Source organism: Engystomops pustulosus, chromosome 2 (assembly GCF_040894005.1).
Source record: "Engystomops pustulosus chromosome 2, aEngPut4.maternal, whole genome shotgun sequence".
Classification (NCBI taxonomy): Eukaryota; Metazoa; Chordata; class Amphibia; order Anura; family Leptodactylidae; genus Engystomops; species Engystomops pustulosus.
The window spans coordinates 104,763,634-104,778,286 of record NC_092412.1 but is presented as its reverse complement, the minus strand read 5'-3'; positions in this window follow the sequence as shown (position 1 = coordinate 104,778,286).

Sequence of the window (14,653 nt, the reverse complement as noted above, 5' to 3'; positions counted from 1 at the left end):
GCCAAATAGAGACATAAAATACCCCACAGTTGTTGTTTTTTTCCAGTGATATTTCACAATTTCACATTTCCACTGGATTACCGATAACCTGTTACCACACCTGTGGTAACATTATACCATACTAAACTAGCAGCCTCCTCAGGCAGGGTATGAAATTCTAAGCAATTCTAGAATTGTGAAATAACTACTGTTATTTTTATTTAGATGCCTATATCTTGGAGTCTACATTATCTAAAACCATTGTTCTGGTATCATATTAGAGAAAAAAATTTTCATCTTTAAAAAGAACCTGTCAACAGGGACTTCCCGCACAAATCACACATAATGAGGCACATTTACATACCAGGCCGCTGGAGTTCATTGTCCGACGATAATGCACTGTGCCGCGATTTAATAAGATCGTGCGCCTGAAATCATAATTGTGTCGCCATCTTTTTAAAGGTGTATCTAAGTGCTTGGGCTTGCGACACAGCAGTACAGTTGACCTAGGCAATCTGGTGAATAAGGGCAGACTCCAATAATCCATCAGTGGTACTTGAGGCAGCCTATAAATTCTTGAACAATTCTTGAAAAAATGTGCTAATGAGCGTTGAGCGCTCCTGTGCATGGCACAGGCAGCCGGGTGCTCCCTTGGTTTCTAATTCTGCACGCCTTCTGCATGCTATTATATCCACCCACTCACTCCAACCCTTCAGCCAGAGAGTCTGTCTTGTGGACAGAAGCGCCCAGCGCTCATTAACATGTTTTTTTACACCTGCTCTGGATTAAAGAAAAAAGGGACAACATGTAAATTTATTTAATTTAAATCATGACTATCTAATTGCTAGTTTTCTTTTAATGTTACTCTTAGGCAAAGGGTAAATGGGCATCACTGATTACAGGTCCTAATATATGTTTATGTCTATTTAATACATGGGCAATTCTGATTAAAACCTGGGTAATAGAAAATCAATGGTGTACAATGTGCAACATGGTGAGGAAGGCTACACCCTCAGGTAGGGTATAGAATTCCCTCTTTTATGGGATATCTCACCCATTTACCTATAAAAACAATTTGCTGCTTATCTATCATTTATTTTTAACTGCAGTGTGTGGTCAGTTTCAGGTATAAATTTTTGCAGACTCTGTTAATCGCGTACTTCTAGATTACATTTTATAGAACAATTCTAATTATATCCAAAGTAATGTAAGTAAACACCACATGAAGGAAATCTACCACATTGATGCAGTATAGTAGACCAAACACAAGTACACGCTGGTGTGTTTCCGATGGCCTAGTTTGTGAGAAAATTGTCTTTTAAAATAATTAAATTGAGCCTCAGGGGCTCCTGTGTCCATCAGAGGAAGCCTCTTGTGGGTCTGTCTTCTGTTAATTATGCATGCTACTGTTCAGCTTTACTGAACAGAGAATCAGTGACGTCAGATGGAGCCGGAATGTGCTTCTGTGACGTAGACAGGAGCCCCATGAGGCTCATTTGCATAATATTAAAATACAATTTTCTCAAAATCTAGGTCATATGAAAATAAAGAAACAACGGATCCTGTTTAAGAGGACGCACAGCACTGGTGTACTATACTGCATCCATGTGGTACGTTTCCTTTAAAACTATTTTTGGACAAGGGAATCTTTTTAGAAGGGAATAGTAGATTGCAGGAGGTAAAGAAAAGCAGCACTCTTTAGAAATTATCATGAGGATATGTTTCACTGCGTATCATTGTAAGTCTACAATCCAGAGAGAAATCCATTACAGCTCATTGTGTACATTTTCAGGACTTCAAGCTGTTTCTATATTTTAGCTGGCGACTGCTGCAAACTAGGTCAAAAGCTCCTTAGAGATATATTGGCTGCATGGTAATTTTCTTCACTGAAGTTCAAAGCCCATAACTTTCATTTAAAAGAGGAGATATTGATTTATATAAAGAGTGAAGTACACAAAGAAGCATTTCCATTAACTTCAAAATAGAAATATGAACACATGTATTTAATATATTTCTCAGTCCTATTGTCAAAAAAGATGGTTTAGGTTCCATAAATGTTGGATAGAAGAAGTCCTGGATTGTTTGAAAAATTGAGATGTGGACAAGAGCGCGCAGAACAAACTAGTAATAAAAATTATCATAGGTTACATAGGGCAATTTTATTCAGTAAGATTGCAGGCATATACACAGTGGCGTAACTAGGAATGAGTGGGCCCCATAGCAAATTTTTGGCTGGGGCCCCCTCCAACCATATAAGTAATGGTAACAGTTCTGGTGCTGGGGGAGGGGCTTCTGTTTACTGCCGGTCTCTGTTATTCTCCATAATGGAAGAAGATATTGGAACCCCTTGATAGTGGTGAGAACCATCAGTATGGCCGCTCCCGCTCAGTACCAGTGTATGGGCCATGTGTCCTCATCACCGACTAGTCAGGAGGTTTAACCCTTACACTGCTTGTCTGAGTAGCCATTAGCTGCAAGAAAGTAGGGTAAGAATTAAATCTCTGGACTTCTTGCTTCATTTTACTAAAGTCACTAAGAAGCAGGAACAGGAGCAGCAGAACCTTCCAATACATGCGCTACCTGCTGCAGAACCTTCCAATACACGAGCCAACTGCCGCTTGCCGAACATTATTATACACAACTCAGACAGAATAATGTCACCTAAAGGGGCTGTTACTGCTTAGTCTGAACGTGCGCCACATTTATTACTGACTGCTCCACATTTATTACTGACTGCACCACATTTATTACTAACTGCGTCACATTTATTACTGACTGCGTCACATTTATTACTGACTGCATCACATTTATTACTGACTGCATCACATTTATTACCGACTACATCACATTTATTACCAACTACATCACATTTATTACTGACTGCGTCACATTTATTACTGACTGCACCACATTTATTACTGACTGCTCCACATTTATTACTGACTGCATCATATTTATTACTGACTGCTCCACATTTATCACTGACTACACATTTATTACTGACTGCGTCACATTTATTACTGACTGCTCCACATTTATTACTGACTGCATCATATTTATTACTGACCGCGTCACATTTATTACTGACTACATCACATTTATTACTGACTGCACCACATTTATTACTAACTGCGTCACATTTATTACTGACTGCGTCACATTTATTACTGACTGCGTCACATTTATTACTGACTGCATCACATTTATTACTGACTGCATCACATTTATTACTGACCGCAACACATTTATTACTGACTGCATCACATTTATTACCGACTACATCACATTTATTACCAACTACATCACATTTATTACTGACCGCGTCACATTTATTACTGACTGTATCACATTTATTACTGACCGCGTCACATTTATTACTGACTACATCACATTTATTACTGACTGCACCACATTTATTACTGACTGCATCACATTTATTACTAACTGCGTCACATTTATTACTGACTGCTCCACAACAGCTGCTGCAGAACATCATATTACTGTAGAATTTCAGTGGTGGGGAAGATATGAGGGGATGATGCAGAGGGGTCTGTAAGGGGCACTTAGGAGCTTCTTAGCTGCTCCTGCACACAGGACACTAAGGGGTTAAGACAGAGTGTGAGGAGACCCTGGGGGAAGGGAGGACTTATCTCTGGATGATTCCCGGCTGCTATGGAGGAGGCTGCTGTGGCTGCTGCTGCTTCAGATGCTGACATCTCACAGGTTGAGTCTCCCGCGCTGCTGACATGCAGAGCAGGGATTGGCTGCAGCCAGTCTCCTCCCCTCCCTCTCTCCCTCCTGATAGCAGGATCCTCCGTGCAGGCTACACGGAGCAGAAGGCTGGTGCCCGCCCCTAAATCCAGCCCTGCATCTCAGTACCGGAGCTCTGCCCATTACAGGGGCGTAACTACAGCCAAGAGGAGCCCGGGACACACAGCCGAGTACGGGCCCATGACCCTGCCGGGCCCCGTAGCAACGGCTACGTCTGCTACGGCTGTAGTTACGCCCCTGCATATACAAATGGACAAAATTGTCGGTTACCTTCCGTTAACCTCTTAAGGACACCGCTTTTTTTTATTTAAGGCTCAGCCCCATTTTTGTAACCAGACATTCATTATAACTTTTGGACACTTTAACTTAACAAAGTAATTTTTTGGATTCTTTTTCTCATATGTTGTACTTTACATTAGTGGTTAATTTTGTTTGATAAGTTAAAAATTTTAAATTTGCGAAATGTTTGAACCATCATTTTCAAAATTCAAAATGATCTCCTTTTCAGACAGCTAGTTTTACCACTCAAATTATTTACTAAATAACATTTCCCATATGTCTGTTTTCATCATTTTTATATTTGATGTCACGCGGCTTACAAATCGAACATCGGTTTTCCGTTTTTTAAGGAGATTTCAGAAATAACTGTTTTGGGGATCATTATTGTTTTTAATAATCTTTCAAATACATAATATTAGAAACCCCCTATATATCACTCCATTTTCAAATCTGCACCCCTCAAATGATTAGAGGGGAAGATTGTTAACCCTTCATAGATCTTCAAAGTAATTAAAACAAAATGGAGGTGAAATTTAGAATGGTCTAAATCTATCAGTAATACTTTAATTTAGCCCTAAATACACATTCACAGAAGGAGTATGGAGACATACCACACGTGAACGTTGTAGGGGTGTACAACAAGGTGCAGAAGGAAAGGAGAGCAATGCATTAGATTGGTGTGCCCTGTAGGATGTAAAGGATTTTAGTTGATTCACAGGCGCACTTTTTACCTGTTATCTTTATTCTATGGGCCAATATGATTACGACGATACCAAATCTCTATATTTTTGCTTAAGTTTTATGGGGGAAAAAAATCTAATTTTTCAATCACCATTTTCCAAGTGGCATAACACTTAATTTTTGGCCTATAGAGCTGGTTGAGAACTTTTTTGCAGGACAAAAACAGTAACATTTTTGTATAGACACATTTTTTGATCACTTTTTATTGCATATTATGTGTGACAAAATTATTGCAGGTTCAATAATGATTTTGATTTATTTTACGGATGATTACAGACAAGGCAATACCTTGTATTTGGGGGGGTTTATGTTGATTTTCACTTTTATGTTAGACAACAATTTTATATGCATAGGGGCTTCGGGGGCTTCTTTATTAATTTATTAGGTTTTTATCACTGTCAGTCTATACCATCACATAGGTGGATACAGTCCCTGTAAGGTTCTGTCTGTGACTAGATCAGACACTGGAGCTGCCATGACGATGATAGCGCTCCCGGAAAACGCTACCGGAGGGATGTCAGCTTTAAGTCAAAGCTAACACACACACACCCACCCCCGTGTTTTTTGATTCCTGTTCAGCTCTGGTGAGGTTAAAGAAAGTAAAACCCACTGTGTTTCTGTGTTTCAGTTTTTCACTCTCCTCCGTCAAAAAGCCATTTACTATGCTGTATATGTATGATAATGCTATGTATGATAATGAAACAAACTAATTTATATGGCTTTCTTATGTTTAAACACCTTTGCCCAAATCTAAATATTTGGGAAAAAAATTACCACCATATTCTTACATCTGTAACATTCATTAATTCTATGCCCGGGGTAGGCTGGGGCCATTAATTCTATGTCTGGGGTAGGCTGGGGCAATTATTATTATGCCTGGGTCATAATAGGAGCTCTATCAATACTGGGGTGGGTGAAAGGAATGAAAGAAGAAATAAATTATCCTTACCATTACAGTATTTTACATTATGGGGCACTATTTGTGTGGTACTAATATTTCTGGGGCTCTATTACAGTATTTGGGGCACAGTATTGGTGGTAGCAGAAGAAGGGACAATGGGAAAGTGCAGAACATAAGACGCCTGTGTGGTAAACTCTGCAGGAATGCTGTGTACCTGAAGGAGGAGACAAGGTGATGGTGGAACTAATGGAGAAGATGAGGAACAAGTACAATCCGAGGAGACGTCAACTGATGTCACTGGATGCAATAGGTGAGGATCTCATGTGTTTTCTGTAGCTGTATATGATAAATATTGATTTTTTTCATGTTCGCTTCTGAGTATATATGTATTATTATAGTAGTTATATTCCTGTACATAGGGGCAGAATTATAGTACAGGCGGTCCCCTACTTAAGAACACTCGACTTACATACGGCCCCTAGTTACAAACGGACCTCTGGATTTTGGTATTTTGCTGTACTGTAGTCCTAGGCTACAATAAACAGCTGAAACAGTTATCAGAGGTGTCTGTAATGAAGTTTTATTGTTAATCCAGATTCTTATGACAACCCAACATTTTTAAAATCCAATTGTCACAGAGACCAATGCTACTGGCCCTTTAATCAGTCCGTTAATTTCCTCCGCTCGGTCCGTTGCAGGACAGAAGATGGCTGCTGGTCACATGTCCACATGTGTTGTGGTGATGGCAGTTACACATCATTACTATGGTAACAGAGCAAGAAAACCTGTTAGATCATCACTGGGAACAGAGCATAAGAGGTAGGAGGAGTTACTGAGAACTAAAGGATCATGGAACTTGTAGTTTCCAGTGGCAGCCATCTTAGTGATAACTCCACCTACTTTAGAGAGGTTATAAATTTTGTAAATCATAAAATCAAATTATTTAAGCTCCATTTTGTTACTAATGACATTGAGTATTGTTGTATGTATTTATTTATATCATCATGGGTTTTTGTGTCAGACGTTCATATTTCCGGAATACCCCTTTAAGGCTTATCGGGTCGTGTGTTTGCATCATTTACTGATCGACAGGTCACATTCTTTGCACATTAGATTCACTTACTAGCAAAAGATGTTCTTGTTTTGCATTAAGGCCATCTACCAACACTTTGTCTGTTATAACCCCACCCACATTATCTGACCACACCCACTTGTTTTGACTCCCCCCATAAAATGGGGCCACTTTTATAGTTTTTTCCAGGGCCATTTTAAATTCCCAGTCCGCCCCTGGTTCAAGGTAAGGTGAATTGAAAGAAAAATAAGGAGAAATTTGGTACTATGCATCATTCAGGATGTCTGTTGATGTTTTCTTTAATTTATCATTACCTGCTTCTATTTTTGAATAAGAGTAGCCTTGATTTGTACAAGAATACCAGCACATCTCTTATGTGACATTATATTTAAAAAAAACTGACTGGAAAAATAGTTGCTGAATCGCTGAAAAGGTTCTGGTAATCAGGAACCTAACAAGTAGAGCTAATATGGCAACCATGGCAACCTCAAAGAGCACAGATGGGAGAAGTACAGAGTCATTTGATGAGCAAATATAGAAGGGGGAAGTGTCTCTTAACTCATTCATGACCAACCAAAGTAAATATCCATCAAATGGGTGTATCGAGAGGGATCACAGACTAAGCACTTTCCATACGCGACAGAGCTCAGCTGTATTATACAGTTGACACCGACTGGTAAGTGCTGCATTAGGTGCCACTGTCAAACAGTGCTGAACATGGGGCTGCCATCTTGCATGACAAATCAGCGCCCTACATGACATCATCACAATATGCTGCAATACAAGTATCGTAGTATATTATATAAGTGATCAGATTCCTTAGGGGTTAAAGGAAACCCACCATCACGAGCAGGTTCCTTTACTCTGCTCCAGCCATATGGTATTTTTGATTAAACTTCGGGAGAAGGCTGTAAAGATTTGATCTTTACAAGCGTGGAGTAGGAGCTATGACTACTCCACCCCCAAGTAGCCTCTTTTGATTCCTCTAACCCAGCTTCTCTTTAGCGCACAGCTCACTATAGCTTCGCACATTTGTCTGCGAAGCCAGAGATGTTGCACATGCACAGAACTCAATCTTCCCAGAAGAGCTACTCCATGCCCCAGTAGCCTCTAGACAAATTTTGCATATATCAAAGATAAACAAGCTTACAAGCTTCTGCTGAACCAAAAGTTTAATCAAAAATACCATAGGGCTGGGGCAGAGTAAAGGAACCTGCCATCGGATTTACCTTATTAGGTGGATCCGTGATGGTAGATTTCTTTTAAGTACCCTAAGAAGTCTGAAATAATAGTAAAAAAAAAATTGAAAATGTTTTTTGGAGGTAGGTACGGGCCCCTACACCACTTAAGGAGGTGGATTCGCTAGAGCCAGTGCCAGTATACCACTTGCCGCCTCTTTAAAGAATATCAAGAAGACCACCAGCAGGAGGCTTCGGCTTGCGACCTTCCTATACCCCGACAGCATCATGCACACCTGTGACTCACTGAAGAAGTCTGGGCAGAAGAGAAGCCAATCACCAACAGCTGGGAGGTGTCACGCTTGACGGGGGAACAAACGGGAAAAGTCTCTGAGGGCAGAGTCCGTGGACCCACTGGACCACCGCGAGGTTGGTATGGGACCCACGGTGGCGGCCCAGGCAATGGATGCAGTAACATTCACAACTGAGATGACAGCTGGAACGCAGAGGAGCACAGGAAATGCTGGTACGGATGAAGACAGCGCAGGGGGGCGGGGACCGACAGGCAGCAGAGCACGGGTGTACCCGCAATCCGACCCTCTCTTCTCTTCTTCTTCAGCCTCTTATTGCGCCTCCTCCAATTCATCTTGGTAACGGGACACCTGAGGAGGAAAGCAGAAACAGGACAAACCTTGATGAGGTGCTTGGACCTGCAGGGAACTAGCCAATGGTACCCTGGAAATGTCTGGAGAGTCTTTTGGCCAACGGATGGATAACTTGCAAATAGTCCTCAACAAGCAGTAAGGCCAAAGGCTGAAATGGCTCTTGGAAGACCTGAGCAGGACTGGGAAGCTGCGGAGGCAGGGACGGCTCTTGGGAAGCAGGAACAGCACTGGGAATCTGTGGAGGCAGGAGCAGTTCTTTGAAAGCAGGGACAGCTTTGGGAAGCTGTGAAGGCTGAAATAGCTCTTGGAAGACCAAAGCAGCACTGGGAAGTGGGTTATGGCACATTGGAGAGTAGAGCGGCACTTGGAACACTGGAGACTGAAGCTGAAACTCTGGAGCGGCTTCTGGGAAAGCCGGAGACTCTGGAGCGGCTTCTGGGAAAGCCGGAGACTCTGGAGCGGCTTCTGGGAAAGCCGGAGACTCTGGAGCGGCTTCTGGGAAAGCCGGAGACTCTGGAGCGGCTTCTGGGAAAGCCGGAGACTCTGGAGCGGCTTCTGGGAAAGCCGGAGACTCTGGAGCGGCTTCTGGGAAAGCCGGAGACTCTGGAGCGGCTTCTGGGAAAGCCGGAGACTCTGGAGCGGCTTCTGGGAAAGCCGGAGACTCTGGAGCGGCTTCTGGGAAAGCCGGAGACTCTGGAGCGGCTTCTGGGAGAGCCGGAGACTCTGGGACGGCTTCTGGGAGAGCCGGAGACTCTGGGACGGCTTCTGGGAGAGCCGGAGACTCTGGTTGCTTTTGGAACACTGGAGCCAAGCGAAGGCGACTCCAGAAAAATCATCCAGAAACAAATGTGAGTCCTTAGCAAAGTCCATGGCTTTAGCAGGAAACAAAACCTTGGTGGAGTTCATGGCCTTGGTGGGGCCCATGGCTGGATCTTACTGTCATTTCCAAAACCACTGTGTCTTTGTGTCAAGCAGAAAAGGTGAACAAATGGACTCCCTGGTTCCCATCGTGAAACATGGAGGAGGAGGTGAGATGGTGTGGGGGTTGTGCTGACACTGTTGTGGATTTATTCAAAATTGAAGGTATACTGAACCAGCATTGCTACCAAAGCATCTTGCAGTGGCATGCTATTCCATCCGGTTTGCCTTTAGTTGGACCATCATTATTTATCAACAGGACAATGACACCTTCAGGCTGTGTAAGGGCTATTTGACTAAAAAGGCGAGTGATGGGGTGCTAAGCCAGATGACTTGGCCTCCACAGTAACCACACCTGAACCAAATCAAGATGGTTTGGGGTGGGTTGGACCGCATTTCCGGTGACTAACTCATTAAGCTCAAGAGAATGCCAAGAGTGTGTAAAGCAGTAATCAAAGCAAAAGGTGGCTACTTTGAAGGACCTATAATATGAGACATATTTTCAGTTGTTTCACACTTGCTAAGTATATAATTCCACATGTGTTAATTCATAGTTTTAAAGCTTTTAGTGTGAATCTACATACAATTTTTATAGTGATAAAAATACAGAAAACTCTTTGAATGAGAAGGTGTGTCCAAACTTTTGGTCTGTACTGTATATGCACAGAATACTACATGTGCAAATCATTTTTAAAGTAAGGGGGTTATTTATCATCATTTTTCAGGGTTTTTTGGCATAAAAAAGTCTCCTAAAAGTCACAAGTTTTTTTGCAACTTTTCACTTTGCAAATAAGTTGCACAGGACTAATTTTCACCATGTCACGTTTCTGGTGTAAACATACACTCACCGGCCACTTTAAAGGAAACCTACCATTTAGAATGGTAGGGGTAAGCTGTAAGTACCGAGCACCAGCTCAGGTGAGCTGGTGCCGGTACTTACTTTCGTTAGTGTTATAAACCGCGGTATCGCGGTTTTAACACTTTTTAAACTTTAGAGTAGAAGAGGCTTCGGCGCTGCGTGCGCACGATCGTGCGCGCGCCTACATAGGAAATAGCGGAGATGTTGCGCGCGCACGGTCGCGCGCAGCGCCGAAGCCCCTTCTGCTCTAAAGTTTAAAAAGTGTTAAAACCGCGATACCGCGGTTTATAACACTATCGAAAGTAAGTACCGGCACCAGCTCACCCTGAGCTGGTGCTCGGTGCTTACCCCTACCATTCTAAATGGTAGGTTTCCTTTAATAGGTACACCATGCTAGTAACGGGTTGGACCCCCTTTTGCCTTCAGAACTGCCTCAATTCTTTGTGGCATAGATTCAACTAGGTGCTGGAAGCATTCCTTAGAGATTTTGGTCCATATTGACATGATGGCATCACACAGTTGCCGCAGATTTGTCGGCTGCACATCCATGATGCGAATCTCCCGTTCCACCACATCCCAAAGATGCTCTATTGGATTGAGATCTGGTGACTGTGGAGGCCATTTGAGTACAGTGAACTCATTGTCATGTTCAAGAAACCAGTCTGAGATGATTCCAGCTTTATGACATGGCGCATTATCCTGCTGAAAGTAGCCATCAGATGTTGGGTACATTGTGGTCATAAAGGGATGGACATGGTCAGCAACAAAACTCAAGTAGGCTGTGGCGTTGCAACGATGCTCAATTGGTACCACAAAGAGTGCTAAGAAAATATTCCCCACACCATGACACCACCACCACCAGCCTGAACCGTTGATACAAGGCAGGATGGATCCATGCTTTCATGTTGTTGACGCCAAATTCTGACCCTACCATCCGAATGTCGCAGCAGAAATCGAGACTCATCAGACCAGGCAACGTTTTTCCAATCTTCTACTGTCCAATTTCGATGAGCTTGTGCCAATTGTAGCCTCAGTTTCCTGTTCTTAGCTGAAAGGAGTGGCACCCGGTGTGGTCTTCTGCTGCTGTAGCCCATCTGCCTCAAAGTTCGACGTACTGTGCGTTCAGAGATGCTCTTCTGCCTACCTTGGTTGTAACGGGTGGCGATTTGAGCAGTTTCTGAAATACTCAGACCAGCCCTTCTGGCACCAACAACCATGCCACGTTCAAAGGCACTCAAATCACCTTTCTACCCCATACTGATGCTCGGTTTGAACTGCAGGAGATTGTCTTGACCATGTCTACATGCCTAAATGCACTGAGTTGCCGCCATGTGATTGGCTGATAAGAAATTAAGTGTTAACGAGCAGTTGGACAGGTGTACCTAATAAAGTGGCCGGTGAGTGTAGACCTACTGGTAGTGCACCACTGTGCAAAGCCAGAGGCATGACCTTTCATGTATTTTGTTACTTTTTCATAAATAAATTGCAGACAGCAACAAGAGCATAAAAACATTTATTAAAGGACAAAACCCTGTAAATGTTTATGCTTTGCAGAATGCAGACATTGGTGGGTGTTTTGCTATGTGGGGCCCATAGTAGTTTTGTTATGACACTGGGAACAGGATATCAAGTAAAAAGAAGAAAAAAAAATCCAAACATGCAGCAATAAATCCCCTCACTCTTTATTCAGGCCACTTATAGTGCAGAAGAGAAGCTGGACACAGAGAGAGGTACAGGCCTGATACAGGCGGTCCCCTACTTAAGGACACCCGACTTACAGACAACCCATAGTTACAGACAGACCCCTCTGACCTCTGGTGAAGCTTTCTGAATGCTTTACTATAGTCCCAGATTGCAATAATTAGCTGTAAGGTGTCTGTAAAGAAGCTCTATTGATAATCCTTGGTCCCATTACAGCAAAAAATGTTTAAACTCCATTTGTCACTGGGGCCATATTTTTTTTTGTCTGGATCTACAATTATAAAATATACAGTTTCAACTTACATACAAATTCAACTTAAGAACAAACCTCCGGACCCTATCTTGTACGTAACCCGGGGACTGCCTGTATATTGTATTGTTTGGAGGCACTAGTATTATCACTAGATCAAACACCTGGTATCTTTCACGTGTTAAGTGCCTCTTATTGTTGCTGGAAGGACTGTATCAGATCTGTTCCCCCTTATTTTTGGCTACAGTGGGACAGAATGCCATTGTGCAGTGGTCTGGTAACTTTTAGAGAGAGTGCCCAAACTACAACCAAAACCCACTTATTTATCACAAAGTGCCAACACGGCTATATAGGTAATTATTGTTCCCTGTTCTGTCATAGCTTTCAATCTTATAAGAATCCTGAGGAATACAATAAAAAGGAGAAGAAATTTGAATGACCATTGTAGCTTCCCTCTGGGATCCCCCAAACAGGAAAAATTGCCTAAACGGCTAACAGTGTGTGCGTTGGGAATGTGGTACATGCAACCCTTTTTGTGGCGCAGCCGTGCTGGCTTCCAAGCAACAAAAATTAGGGGGCGTGTCGTCGGTTGCTACGACAGAGTGCGGTATTTAACTTTTAAACTGTGTCGCAAACCCTATGTATAAGATGCACCACAAAAAAGATGATGAACTATGTCGGACCTGAGCGAGGAAGCGTCACATTCAGGATTTCAGGCGCACAATCCTAATGAAAAGCTGCACGCTCCATTATAGACGGACAATGCATTTTCGGTGAACTCGAGTGACCTGGTAAGTAAATGTGCCCCAATGTGTGCAAGCAGCCGAAGACTGGGAGAAGTCATCATGGGGTTCTGTACCTAATGTTGAAGAATCATCACCTCTGAGTCGCTATAGACACAGAATAGCCTAGTTTGGAAGACGTTTACCAAATTTGCTATCCTTCTCAAAGTGTCAGTGAATCAAGTCTGCTTTCCAAATGTATGCCGGCATCATCCAGGTGTAAAAAAGTTAATCCGTTGTTAAGGTTGTCAGCATTTTTTGTTTAAGGTGCTATTTTTATACATATAATACATTTTAGGTGTTATTTTACATCCTCTCATTGGCAATTTTTTTTAACATTTTCTTTTAACTGCATGTTGCTTATTCATGGTCGATAATGTGCTTTGACATCTGCTTTTCATGGCATTTGAATAGTTTTAATGAACTAGTTTTAATGCTTTTTTAGATTGCCCTGCCTTAACCCTTAGCACTAACCCAAGAATGTTAAACAATAAACCTTTACAGAAAAAAAAGGAACACAGCACCACCCAGTGTCCCGTTTCTGATATGATTGTGGAATAAAACTCACTTCATGTTATAAACAGTAGATGTTTTCTGTCCACAATATAATGCCTGCCATCCTCTGTGCTATTAACAGCCACACTTAGAAAAGACTCTATCTGGATGTTTAGATTGGTTGTTACCAATTATAAAGAACAGGAGAGTGTTTATGTTTATCTTATGTGTGAATCTGCTTTGGAGAATAACAGTGGTATCCACCTTCTCCATACGGAATCCTGGATTCTATCTCCTGGTGTATAGAACTGCCTCTCTGGATAAATTTCAGGATTTAGTGGAGAAGGAGTTGATCTATTTGAAGAATGATTATAAAACTAATAGAAATACTGATTTGAACCTTAATAAAACAGAGGCTTTGGCTACAAGACAAATAAAAGAAAACAAGGAGTTGACAAAGCTGCCGATAAAGAGGGATCTGTTGTGGAGCTTAATTCTTTCCTTTACATAAAGCAATGATATTTTGGATGATTGTCTTACTTATCGAAAACTACATAGAAATGCCATAGTCATGTAGTAATGGGTGTCCCATAAGAAGGAATACACATGGGAGTCATATTTATCAGGGCCTCTGCGGCACGTCAGGGCCTCTACGAAATAATCACAAATGCTAGCTTATTGCTAGCACTTGCGATTATTTCCCGCAATCACGCACTCGCTGCTGCTGCCGACTTTTCACATGCCTGGCATAGCATAAATGCTGCACAGCAACCTGCCCAATACATCAAGAGGGGGTAATGCAAAGATGAGTGGTGGAGTAAGATAAATATCCCCCATTGACTCAAGATTAAAAGGCTTATTTACTTGTGGAATCACCAGTCACTCCTATCTTCCATTTGCTCTCCAAAGTCCATAAATAGGTTTTGCCTCCTCCTGTCCACCCCATAGTGGCAGGGATTGGTAGCCTTGGGGAGCGTCTGGGACAGTGAATTGACGATTCTATACAACCCCTTACTAAACTTACCCCAAACTATTTGAGAAACACTCAACATCTTTTACAAA